Consider the following 12,874-nt stretch of genomic DNA (forward strand, 5'->3'; position numbering starts at 1 on the left):
ATGGTCGGCCTTTTAAGCTTCAGTCTTGAGACCACGCCTACAATCCTTCCCAGAATAGCCAATCTCAGACAAGCCTCTTCCAAGTTGGGCGTGGTTTCTGCAAAGCAGCTCTGAAATCTGATCTCTTTGTAGTCCATTTCTGTGCTTCAGCTCATGCCAGTAGCAGGATTTGTCTTCTTGCTGCTTCTTAACAGGCTTAAGTAGTAGTCGGGGCCTGTGTAAACAAAATGCACACTGATGCTGGTGGGGTCTTTAGCAAGACAGGAGTGTGGGCAGTTTAGCAGGCGGACAGTGCAAGTCCCACCTTAGCCTTTTCCATTACACTTTGATGATCAATTGATGTGACAAGTGCTGACCCTCAACCTTTCTCCTTCAATCTCACACTGTGAGTCTAGAAGCAAAGATTTGAGTGTTACCAATGATATCACAACGAAGAAAGGGCATGGGGTGACTCTCTGGGAAAAAACAATCCTCATTTCAAAACATGTGAGTGGCTGGGTAGTAGCCCACTCTCATCCCAGCACTTGAGAGGCAGAGGCAGGCAGATTTCTGATTCAAGGTCAGCCTGTTCGGCAGAGTGAGTTTTATCCCCACTCCTTTAATCCCAGCACTTGGGAGGCAGAGGCAGGCAGATTTCTGATTCAAGGTCAGCCTGGCATACAGAGTGAGTTTTATTCCCACTCCTTTAATCCCAGCACTTGGGAGGCAGAGGCAGGCAGATTTCTGATTCAAGGTCAGCCTGTTGGGCAGAGTGAGTTTTATCCCCACTCCTTTAATCCCAGCACTTGGGAGGCAGAGGCAGGCAGATTTCTGATTCAAGGTCAGCCTGGCCTACAGAGTGAGTTTTATTTCCACTCCTTTAATCCCAGCACTTGGGAGGCAGAGGCAGGCAGATTTCTGATTCAAGGTCAGCCTGGTGGCAGAGTGAGTTTTATTCCCACTCCTTTAATCCCAGCACTTGGGAGGCAGAGGCAGGCAGATTTCTGATTCAAGGTCAGCCTGGCCTACAGAGTGAGTTTTATTTCCACTCCTTTAATCCCAGCACTTGGGAGGCAGAGGCAGGCAGATTTCTGATTCAAGATCAAGCCTCTTCTACCGGGTGAGTTCCAGGACAGCTAGGGCTACACAGAGAAACCTTGTTTTGAGTGTTTGGTGGGGGTGGGGGTTTGACGGGATATCTGGGGGGATGGGGTGTGGGAGAAAGAAAAAGAAACAAATAAAAACTTGTGAATGATGATCACTGTCTGTCTACACCTGTAGTCTGCCAGCAGCTACATGTGAACCGGGTTACCTGTTAAGAGAATTTTTTTTTTTTTATTATTCGATATAATTTATTTACATTTCAAATGATTTCCCCTTTTCTAGCCCCCCCACTCCCCGAAAGTCCCGCAAGCCCCCCTCTCTTCCCCTGTCCTCCCACCCACCCCTTCCCACTTCCCCGTTCTGGTTTTGCTGAATACTGTTTCACTGAGTCTTTCCAGAACCAGGGGCCACTCCTCCTTTCTTCTTGTACCTTCTTGTACACTAAAGGCAAACGCAGAAACGTCACTAACAGAAATCAAGGCAATATGGCAACATCTGAACCCAATTCTCCTCTACCAACATGTCCTGGATACCCCATCACACCAGTAAAACAAGATTTGGATTTAAAATCACTGGTCATGATGCTGGTACAGGAACACATGAAGGTCATACATAAAGAAATTCAGGAGACAATGGATCAAAAGGTAGAAGCCCTTGCAAGGGAAACACAAAAATCATTGAAAGAAATCCAGGAGAATACAAAAGCCAACAAGGAGGAAATGCAAAAAACACTTAAAGAAATACAGGAGAACTTTGCTCAACAGGCTGAGGTCATGAAAGACGAAACACAAAAATCTCTTAAAGAAATACAGGAGAACTTTGGTCAACAGGCTGAGCTCATGAAAGAGAAAACACAAAAATCTCTTAAAGAATTACAGGAAAACACAAACATGCAAGTGAAGGAGCTAAGCAAAACCATCCAGGATCTAAAATCAGAAGTAGAAACAACTAAGAAAACTCAAAGGGAGACAACTTTGGAGATAGAAAGCCTTGGGAAGAAATCAGGGGACAGAGAAACAAATATCAACAACAGAATACAAGAGATAGAAGAAAGAATCTCAGATGCTGAAGATTCCATAGAAACCATGGACTCAACAGTTAAAGAAAATGCAAAATGCAAAAAGCTTGTAACCCAAAATATCCAGGAAATCCAGGACACAAGGAGAAGACCAAACCTAAGGATTATAGGCATAGAGGAGAGTGAAGATTTACAACTTAAAGGGCCAGCAAATATCTTCAATAAAATTATGGAAGAAAACTTCCCTAACCTAAAGAGAGAGATGCCCATGAATATACAAGAAGCCTACAGAACTCCAAACAGACTGGACCAGAACAGAAATACTTCCCGTCACATAATAATCAAAACACCAAATGTTCTAAACAAAGAAAGAATACTAAAGGCAGTAAGAGAAAAAGGCCAAGTAACATATAAAGGAAGACCTATCAGAATCACAGCAGACTTTTCACCTGAGACTATGAAGGCTAGAAGGTCCTGGGCAGATCTCATGCAGACTCTAAGAGAACACAAATGCCAACCAAAACTACTATATCCAGCAAAACTCTCAATCACCGTAGATGGAGAAACTAAGATATTTCATGACAAAACCAAGTTTACCCAATATCTATCCACAAACCCGGCCCTAAAAAGGATAATAGGAGGACAACACCAATACAAGGAGGGAAACTTCACCCTGGAAAAAGCAAGATAGTAACCTTTCATCAAACCCAAAAGAAGTTAAGCATTCAAATTTAAAAAATAACGTCAAAAATGATAGGAAGTAACAATCACTATTCCTTAATATCTCTTAACATCAATGGACTTAATGCCCCAATAAAAAGACACAGACTAACTGAATGGATACGTAAACAGGACCCTACATTTTGCTGCTTACAGGAAACACACCTCAGGGTCAAAGACAAACACTACCTTAGAGTAAAAGGCTGGAAGACAATTTTACAAGCAAATGGTCTCAGGAAACAAGCTGGAGTAGCCATTTTAATATCAGATAAAATTGACTTTCAACCCAAAGTCATCAAAAGAGACCCTGAGGGACACTTCTTGCTGGTCAAAGGAAAAATACAAAAAGAAGAACTGACAATCCTGAACATCTATGCCCCAAATGCAAGGGCACCCTCTTTTGTAAAAGAAACTTTATTAAAACTAAAAGCACACATTGCACCTAACACAATAATTGTGGGTGACTTCAACACTGCACTTTCCTCAATGGACCGATCAGGAAAACAGAAACTAAACAGGGACACAATGAAACTAATTGAAGCTTTGGACCAATTAGATTTAACAGATATATATAGAACATTCTATCCTAAAACAAAAGAATATACCTTTTTCTCAGCACCTCATGGTACCTTCTCCAAAATCGACCATATAATTGGTCACAAGACAGACCTCAACAAATATAAGAAGATCGAACTAATCCCATGCCTCCTATCTGATCACTATGGAGTAAAAGTGGTCTTCAATAGCAACAGAAACAACAGAAAGCCCACATACACGTGGAAACTGAACAATACTTTACTCAATGATACCTTGGTCAAGGAAGAAATAAAGAAAGAAATTAAAGACTTTTTAGAACACAATGAAAATGAAAACACAACATACCCAAATCTATGGGACACAATGAAAGCAGTGCTAAGAGGAAAACTCATAGCCCTGAGTGCCTCCAAAAAGAAAATGGAGAGAGCATACATTACCAGCTTAATGACACACCTGAAAGCCCTGGAACAAAAAGAAGCTATTTCGCCCAGGAGGAGTAGAAGGCAGGAAATCATCAAACTCAGGGCCGAAATCAATCAAGTAGAAACAAAGAGAACCATACAAAAAATCAACAATATCAGGAGCTGGTTCTTTGAGAAAATCAACAAGATAGATAAACCCTTAGCCAGAATGACCAAAGGGCACAGAGAAAGTATCCAAATTAACAAACTTAGAAATGAAAAGGGAGATATAACAACGGAAACTGAGGAAATCCAAAAAATCATCAGATCCTACTACAAGAGCCTGTACTCAACACAACTGGAGAATCTGGAGGAAATGGACAATTTCCTTGACAGATACCAAATACCAAAATTAAATCAGGACCAACTAGACCATCTGAACAGTCCCATAATGCCTAAAGAAATAGAAGGAGTCATAGAAAGTCTTCCAACCAAAAAAAGCACAGGACCAAATGGCTTCAGTGCAGAATTCTACCAGACCTTCAAAGAAGAGTTAACACCAATACTCTTCAAACTATTCCACAAAATAGAAACAGAAGGAACACTACCCAATTCCTTCTACGAAGCCACAATTACGCTGATACCAAAGCCACACAAAGATCCAACAAAGAAAGAGAACTTCAGACCAATTTCCCTTATGAACATCGATGCAAAAATACTCAATAAAATTCTTGCCAACCGAATCCAAGAACACATCAAAACGATCATCCACCATGATCAAGTAGGCTTTATCCCGGGAATGCAGGGTTGGTTCAATATACGGAAATCCATCAATACAATCCACTACATAAACAAACTCAAAGAACAAAACCACATGGTCATTTCATTGGATGCTGAAAAAGCATTTGACAAAATTCAGCATCCCTTCATGCTTAAAGTCTTGGAGAGAACAGGAATTCAAGGCCCGTACCTAAACATAGTAAAAGCAATATACAGCAAACCGGTAGCCAGCATCAAACTAAATGGAGAGAAACTTGAAGCAATCCCACTGAAATCAGGGACCAGACAAGGCTGCCCCCTTTCTCCTTATCTTTTCAATATTGTACTTGAGGTACTAGCTCGGGCAATTCGACAACATAAGGAGGTCAAAGGGATACAAATTGGAAAGGAGGAAGTCAAACTATCATTATTTGCAGACGACATGATCGTCTACCTAAGTGACCCAAAGAACTCCACTAGAGAGCTCCTACAGCTGATAAACAACTTCAGCAAAGTGGCAGGTTATAAAGTCAACTCAAGCAAATCAGTGGCCTTCCTATACTCAAAGGATAAGCAGGCTGAGAAAGAAATTAGGGAAATGACCCCCTTCACAATAGCCACAAACAGTATAAAGTATCTTGGGGTGACTCTTACCAAACATGTGAAAGATCTGTATGACAAGAACTTCAAGACTCTGAAGAAGGAAATGGAAGAAGACCTCAAAAAATGGGAAAACCTCCCATGCTCATGGATCGGTAGAATCAATATAGTTAAAATGGCCATTTTGCCTAAAGCACTATACAGATTCAATGCAATACCCATCAAAATCCCAACTCAATTCTTCACAGAGTTAGAAAGAGCAATTATCAAATTCATCTGGAACAACAAAAAACCCAGGATAGCTAAAACTATTCTCAGCAACAAAAGGAAATCTGGGGGAATCAGTATCCCTGACCTCAAGCAATACTACAGAGCAATAGTGTTAAAAACTGCATGGTATTGGTACAGTGACAGGCAGGAGGATCAATGGAACAGGATTGAAGATCCAGAAATGAACCCACACACCTATGGCCACTTGATTCTCGACAAAGAGGCTGAAAACATCCAATGGAAAAAAGATAGCCTTTTCAACAAATGGTGCTGGTTCAACTGGAGGTCAGCATGCAGAAGAATGCGAATTGATCCATCCTTGTCTCCTTGTACTAAGCTCAAATCCAAATGGATCAAGGACCTCCACATAAAGCCAGACACTCTGAAGCTAATAGAAAAAAAACTGGGGAAGACCCTTGAGGACATCGGTACAGGGAGAAAGTTTATGAACAGAACACCAATAGCGTATGCTCTAAGAGCAAGAATTGACAAATGGGACCTCATAAAATTACAAAGTTTCTGTAAGGCAAAGGACACCATCAAGAGGACAAATCGGCAACCAACAAATTGGGAAAAGATCTTCACCAATCCTACATCAGATAGAGGGCTAATATCCAATATATATAAAGAACTCAAGAAGTTAGACTCCAGAAAACCGAACAACCCTATTAAAAAATGGGGTACAGAGTTAAACAAAGAATTCTCACCTGAAGAACTTCGGATGGCGGAGAAGCATCTTAAAAAATGCTCAACTTCATTAGTCATTAGGGAAATGCAAATCAAAACAACCCTAAGATTTCATCTTACACCAGTCAGAATGGCTAAGATTAAAAATTCAGGAGATAGCAGGTGTTGGAGAGGGTGTGGAGAAAGAGGAACACTCCTCCACTGCTGGTGGGGTTGCAAATTGGTGCAACCACTCTGGAAATCAGTCTGGCGGTTCCTCCGAAAACTGGGCACCTTACTTCCAGAAGATCCTGCTATACCACTCCTGGGCATATACCCAGAAGACTCCCCACCATGTAATAAGGATACATGTTCTACTATGTTCATAGCAGCCCTATTTATAATTGCCAGATGCTGGAAAGAACCCAGGTATCCCTCAACAGAAGAGTGGATGCAAAAAATGTGGTATATCTACACAATGGAGTACTATTCAGCCATTAGAAACAATGAATTCATGAAATTCTTAGGCAAATGGATGGAGCTAGAGAACATCATACTAAGTGAGGTAACCCAGACTCAAAAGGTGAATCATGGTATGCACTCACTAATAAGTGGTTATTAACCTAGAAAACTGGAATACCCAAAACATAATCCACACATCAAATGAGATACAAGAAGAAAGCAGGAGTGGTCCCTGGTTCTGGAAAGACTCAGTGAAACAGTATTTGGCAAAACCAGAACGGGGAACTGGGAAGGGGTGGGAGGGAGGACAGGGGAAGAGAAGGGGGCTTACGGGACTTTCGGGGAGTGGGGGGGGGCTAGAAAAGGGGAAATCATTTAAAATGTAAATAAATTATATCGAATAAAAAAAATAACAATTAAAAAAAAAAACAATCTGAGCTAGCAGCCAATCTGTGCTATGCTGTTTTAGCCATTCATCCTGATTTACACTGTAAGGTTGTATAATAAAGTCCAGCTCCTTACCAAAATAAGTCAGCGCCTGCTTTCTACCAAGCATAATTACTTGGGCCACTGCCTCAAAATATGGCAAAATATTACACCTTGAAGACACCCTCAAATGAATCCACATCAGAGGAGCCTTTTGCCATAATAAACCTGTAGGCGAGTGAGTAGTATTAAAAATTAGCAGATGCAGAGGTAAAGAATAATCTATATAGGTAACAAATTGATTTTCAATAGCTTTCTCCACTGTCTGTAAAGCCAAAAGTCCTTCTGAAGTTAATAACCTAGGGGATGTCGGATCAGCATCCCCTTTAAGAATATCAAATAAAGGTTGCAATTCTCCTGTTGTAAGCTTTAAATACGGCCGAAGCCAATTAATGTCACCCAATAACTTCTGAAAATCATTTAAAGTTTTCAAATTGTCCCTGCGGATAATCATCTTCTGGGAAAAAATTGCCTGGTCTGTAAGTTTAAAACCCAGATAATTATATGGCTCCTGGATCTGAACCTTTTCCGGCGCTATCTGTAACCCTTTGGCGACCAAGGCTTGCTGTAAATCTTTAAAACATAAAAGCAAAGTCTGAGGATTTTTTCCTGCAATTAGAAAATCATCTGTGAAATGGATAAAGTAAATATCTGGCCATTTCTGTCTCACAGGTTGAATGGCCTGTGCTACAATTTCTGGCATAAAGCCGGGCTGTTCGCCATACCCTGGGGAAGCACTGTCCACTCAAACCTTTTCATAGGCTCTGTAAAGTTAATAGAAGGAACGCTGAATGCGAACCGTTTGCAATCCTCAGGGTGCAATGGAATGGTAAAGAAACAATCTTTTAAATCTATGACTATTTTATGAAACCCTTTCGGGATAGCCACCGGGGATGGAAGACCCGCTTGTAAGGTTCCCATGGGCAACATTGTTTCATTTACCTTTCTTAAATCCTGTAACAATCTCCATTTGCCGGATTTTTTTTTTAATTACGAATATTGGCGCGTTCCATGGAGATAATGACTCTATTAAATGTCCCGCCTCTAATTGTTCCTGCACTAGCAAAGAGGCGGCCTCCAATTTCTCCTTAGATAAAGGCCACTGATCAACCCACACAGGATTGTCACTAAGCCATTGAATTTTATCGGCGTGGGGTGCAGGCAAGATAGTGGCCATTACTGAAAATGCCCCAGACTTCTAGAGTTAGGGTTTGCCTGGGGGTTTTTAAACTTTCTAGTGCCTTGTCCTTCATTTCCAAGCCCCTGAGCAGGTACGGATTCCTCCGACACTGTCTTTTGCTTAGAGGCAATTTCATTTGGATTACACAAGATTAAATTCATCTGAGATAGGAGGTCTCTAGTCTCTACCCCAGAGGGTAGTAGGCAAGTTCTGCATCACAAAAGGCCGAATTTGTCCTGAATTTCCTTCTGCATCTTTCCAAGTTAAAAGTCTCGCGCTCTGTTTGGGGTTGTTTGCGTAACCGATACCTTGCAGATGCGTTAGGGTCTCAGTCAATGGCCAATTACACGGCCAATCCTGTCCCTTAATAATTGTAACATCAGCTCCCGTATCTATTAATCCTTCAAAACTCTTTCCTTCAATAGTCAATTTAAGGTTAGGTCTTTTATTGGTGATAGATTGAACCCAAAACACTCCGGAGGAGCCAAAGCCCTCCTCCCCTCTTTTATCTTTAATGAATTTGGAAGGCGGTGGATGTAAAGGAACCAAAACTAGCTGAGCAATTCTTTGATTAGCCGGTATAGTTATGACACCATGAGGGGAAGCAGCCATAATTTTTATTTCTCCCTCATAGTCACTGTCTATGACCCCTGGATAAATCTGCAGTCCCTTTACAGTAGAACTGCTTCGTCCTAACAGCAATCCCCAAGTGCCTTCAGGTAATGGTCCGAAGACTCCCGTGGGCAAAACCTGAACACCCATCTCTGGTGCTAGTACGGCATGGAATACACTGCAGAGGTCCAATCCTGCACTTCCTGGTGTAGCTCTGGCGAGTTCAAAGATAGATTTCCTTGGCTCGGCAGCAGCTGTGCCCCACAGACTGTGTCTGTCCTAGATGCATCGGGGCCTGGGGCTGGCCCCTCCCCCCGTTTCCCGACACGGGTCTGCCTTGGAAATTATTTTTGGACTTGCATCCCTTTACTCAATGATTTCCTTTTCTACACTTATGGCATGTTCCTGGTGGACCACCTGATTGCCCGTTTATAATAGGCTTATTATCAGGGCAATCACTTTTAAAATGACCCAGACTGCCACATTTAAAACACCTTCTATTTCCTCGTCTCTGCGAAAGAATCCCTTGGATTGTGGTTCCCTGCAGCGCTGCAGCCATAGCTAAACCCTGATTATAGGAGGGACCGATTTCAGAACAAAGACGAATGTAACCAGCTAGGTCTGTCTTTCCCCTATGGGGTCTAATCGCCTCCCGGCAGGCCGCATTAGCATTCTCATAGGCTAGTTGAGTAACCAGTGGATTCTCTGCCTGAGAATTTCCAAAAATTCTATTAGCCGTTTTTAGCAATCGGTCTACGAAATCCTGAAAGAGTTCGTCGGGAGCCTGTTTCACAGCTGTTAGATTTCCACTAAGATCTCCCTTAGATGGTAAAAGATTCCATGCACAGCGGGCGGCCACCGCAATCTGCGCATACACTGCGATGGGAAACCCCATCTGGTTATTATTTCCTTCATATAGGCCTTCCCCCAGTAACATCTCAGCATTCCATTCTGGATGGCCTGCCTGAGTGTTAGTGGCGGCGGTTCTTTTGCTAGCCTCACGCCATTCAGAACTCCAAAGCAAGAAATCTCCCCCTCCCCCACCCCCTCCCCCTCCCCCTCCCCCTCCCCCACCCCCTCCCCCTTCCCCTCCCCCTCCCCCTCCCCTCCCCCTCTCCCTCTCTGCAGAGTCTCTCTCACAGTGAGGACCTTCCCCAAATGGTCGGCCTTTTAAGCTTCAGTCTTGTGACCTCGCCTATAATCCTTCCCAGAATAGCCAATCTCAGACAAGCCTCTTCCAAGTTGGGCGTGGTTTCTGCAAAGCAGCTCTGAAATCTGATCTCTTTGTAGTCCATTTCTGTTCTTCAACTCCATTTTCCCAGGGGTCTTCAGCTTAGGTTTTCCTTCTTGGTCGAAATTAGATCTGCAAGGGGATCGTTTCTCTGCTATCACATCCATTTCTAGTCAAGGTCAGAAGATTAATGATGCCATTTAGTCCACTAAGTCGATGGCTGATGCACTGTGGGTAAAGTGGCTTGAACCTCCAATCTATTCTCTTAGTGTAGATCAGTACCCTAGTGTACAAAGCATTTTGGTGTAGATGTCTTATCAACAACCAGCTCTCTAATTACCTACAATCACAGTTTTATAGTTCCACCACCTACAATGGTGTAACTACTGTGGAGGTGATTCAATCACCCAAGTAACTCCCTCATGCTGATATGTTGATTCAATCTTACTGTTTTAATATGATTAATTCTAGGTGGTCCATGCCAAGCAAATCCTCCTTTCTGGTTGATTTTTGAAACAAGATTCTTGTGATGTACACTGACCTTGAGCTTGGTCTCATCCTGTGATGGCTTCAACTCATGAATATTTGGTTGGCTTTCCTTTCCTAAACCACAAGTAAACAGCACACCCAAACAGGGGGAAGGGGCACACCACACACACACACACACACAGCAAACAAATGAACGAGTAAACAACAAAACCACCCACACAAACACACTAACTGCATATCTTAAGCCAAATTTGTCTTAGTCACGTTTATATCTCCTTATTAAGCAGTGACACCAGGTACTGATTTTTTTCCATTCCTGTTAACATTGACAGGCATTCAAACCAAGCCTTACTTATTTTTTCATGTTATATCCTTATCATTTTCTGGATCCTGTTGCTGCTTTGTTTTTTATCCAGGAAGCTCAAATTGCTTTTCTAACTCTTTATGATTTGCTGTGTCAATGATGCAATCTTAGGCCTTGCATATTTCCCCTAAGTGCTTTACCTCTGCTATACACCCATAGTCCCCTTCCATCCTTATTTTCAGTCAGGATTTGTCTAAGTTGTCAGAGTGTTCTTGGAGACAAGAACTACAGAGAATTCAAATTGCTTTCTGCCTACTTTATTAATCCCCTTATAATCTGGGTTTTGAATTTTAGAGGAATGCTCAAGTTACTAAGGTTTTTCCCTGTGTTGAGTCATGGTATAGTATATAATTCAGTCAGTTATATTGAAATTATATTTATTTAATTGTATCAGGCTAAGTTGTTTTTCATTGCTCACATAGCATTTCAGATGATTGGAGAAGCCAGGGGTTGTAGTGTCAAGAAAGTGGGAAATGTGTGTGAGAGTCTTGGTGTTTGTTGCCTGTTGTGCAGATTGACCCCTTCAAACATTACACACAGTGTGAGAAGAAAGCCAAGCTTGTGGCTTTTTTTTTGTTGTTGTTTAGTGTTTTTTGTTTGTTTGTTTTTTTGTGATTTGTTTTTTTTTTTGTTTTGTTTTTTTAATTTTTTTGAGACAGGGTTTCTCTGTATAGCCCAGGCTGGACCTGAACTCAGAAGTCTGCCTGCCTCTGCCTCCCAATTGGTGGGATTAAAGGTGTGTGCCGCCACTGCCCGGGTAAAGTAGCTCACAGTTTTTTTTTTTTTGTGTGTCGCTTTGTTTTGTTTTGGTTTTGGCTTATGGCCTTCTTATCGTGGCCTCTCCTGATGGGTCTGGTTCAGACACAGCCACACAAATGCCCTCACATTGGGCTGGATTGTACCTACTTTTCCTCTTCCCCATACCATATCTAATGAGTTCCCCTTGAATATTCTGAACACTGCTATGTATTTGTTTGTTGGGTTTGAAGTGGATTTCTTCTCTCATAACTCCCTTCTATATGGTCCTAGAGCAGTGGTTCTCAACTTTTGTCTAATGCTATCTGAAGCTTTAATGCAATTCTTCAAGTTGTGCTGACGCCCAAATATAAAACTGTTTCCCATGCAATTCTGTCACTGTAAACTTTGCTACAGTTGTTGAAATGTAAGGTGAGCGAGTATCTGCTAGGCACCATATCCGATATGCAACCCTTGTGAAAGGGTCATTGATCCACAGAGAGGTTGAAAGCTACAGGTTGAGAACACCATGCTAAGCTTCTTTAACCTGTAATTTAGTTGTGTCTAGTTAGCATTTTTCATTGCACTGATTATCAACACTCTATATCGTTCAGAGTGGTGCTTCCTCTAAGAAGAGGCAACATTTTCATGCCAGTAGCAGGATTTGTCTTCTTGCTGCTTCTTAACAGGCTTAAGTAGTAGTCGGGGCCTGTGTAAACAAAATGCACACTGATGCTGGTGGGGTCTTTAGCAAGACAGGAGTGTGGGCAGTTTAGCAGGCAGACACTGCAAGTCCCACCTCAGCCTTTTCCATTACACTTTGATGAGCAATTGATGTCACAGGTGCTGACCCTCATCCTTTCTCCTTCAATCTCCCACTGTGAGTCTAGAAGCAAAGATGTGAGTGTTGCCAATGATATTACAACAAACACAGGGCTTGGGGATACTCTCTGGGAAAAAAGAATTCTCATTTCATAACTTGTGAGTGGCTGGGGGTAGTTGCTCACTGCTTCAATCCCAGCACTTGGGAGGCAGAGGCAGGCAGATTCCTGAGTTCAAGGCCAACCTGGTCTACCGAGTGAATTCTAGTACAGCGAGGGCTATATAAAGAAACCCTGTTTTTAAAAAACAAAAACAAAAACATTACAAACAAAACAAAATGCCTCTCTTTGTAGATTCACTTTGTCCTATCCTGAAAATTACCCACAAAATGCACACAACCCAGAGCTGATGACTTCTGACTTATGATGGGTTCTGATCG

The sequence above is a fragment of the Apodemus sylvaticus genome, chromosome 1 (genome assembly GCF_947179515.1).
Source record: "Apodemus sylvaticus chromosome 1, mApoSyl1.1, whole genome shotgun sequence".
Classification (NCBI taxonomy): domain Eukaryota; kingdom Metazoa; phylum Chordata; class Mammalia; order Rodentia; family Muridae; genus Apodemus; species Apodemus sylvaticus.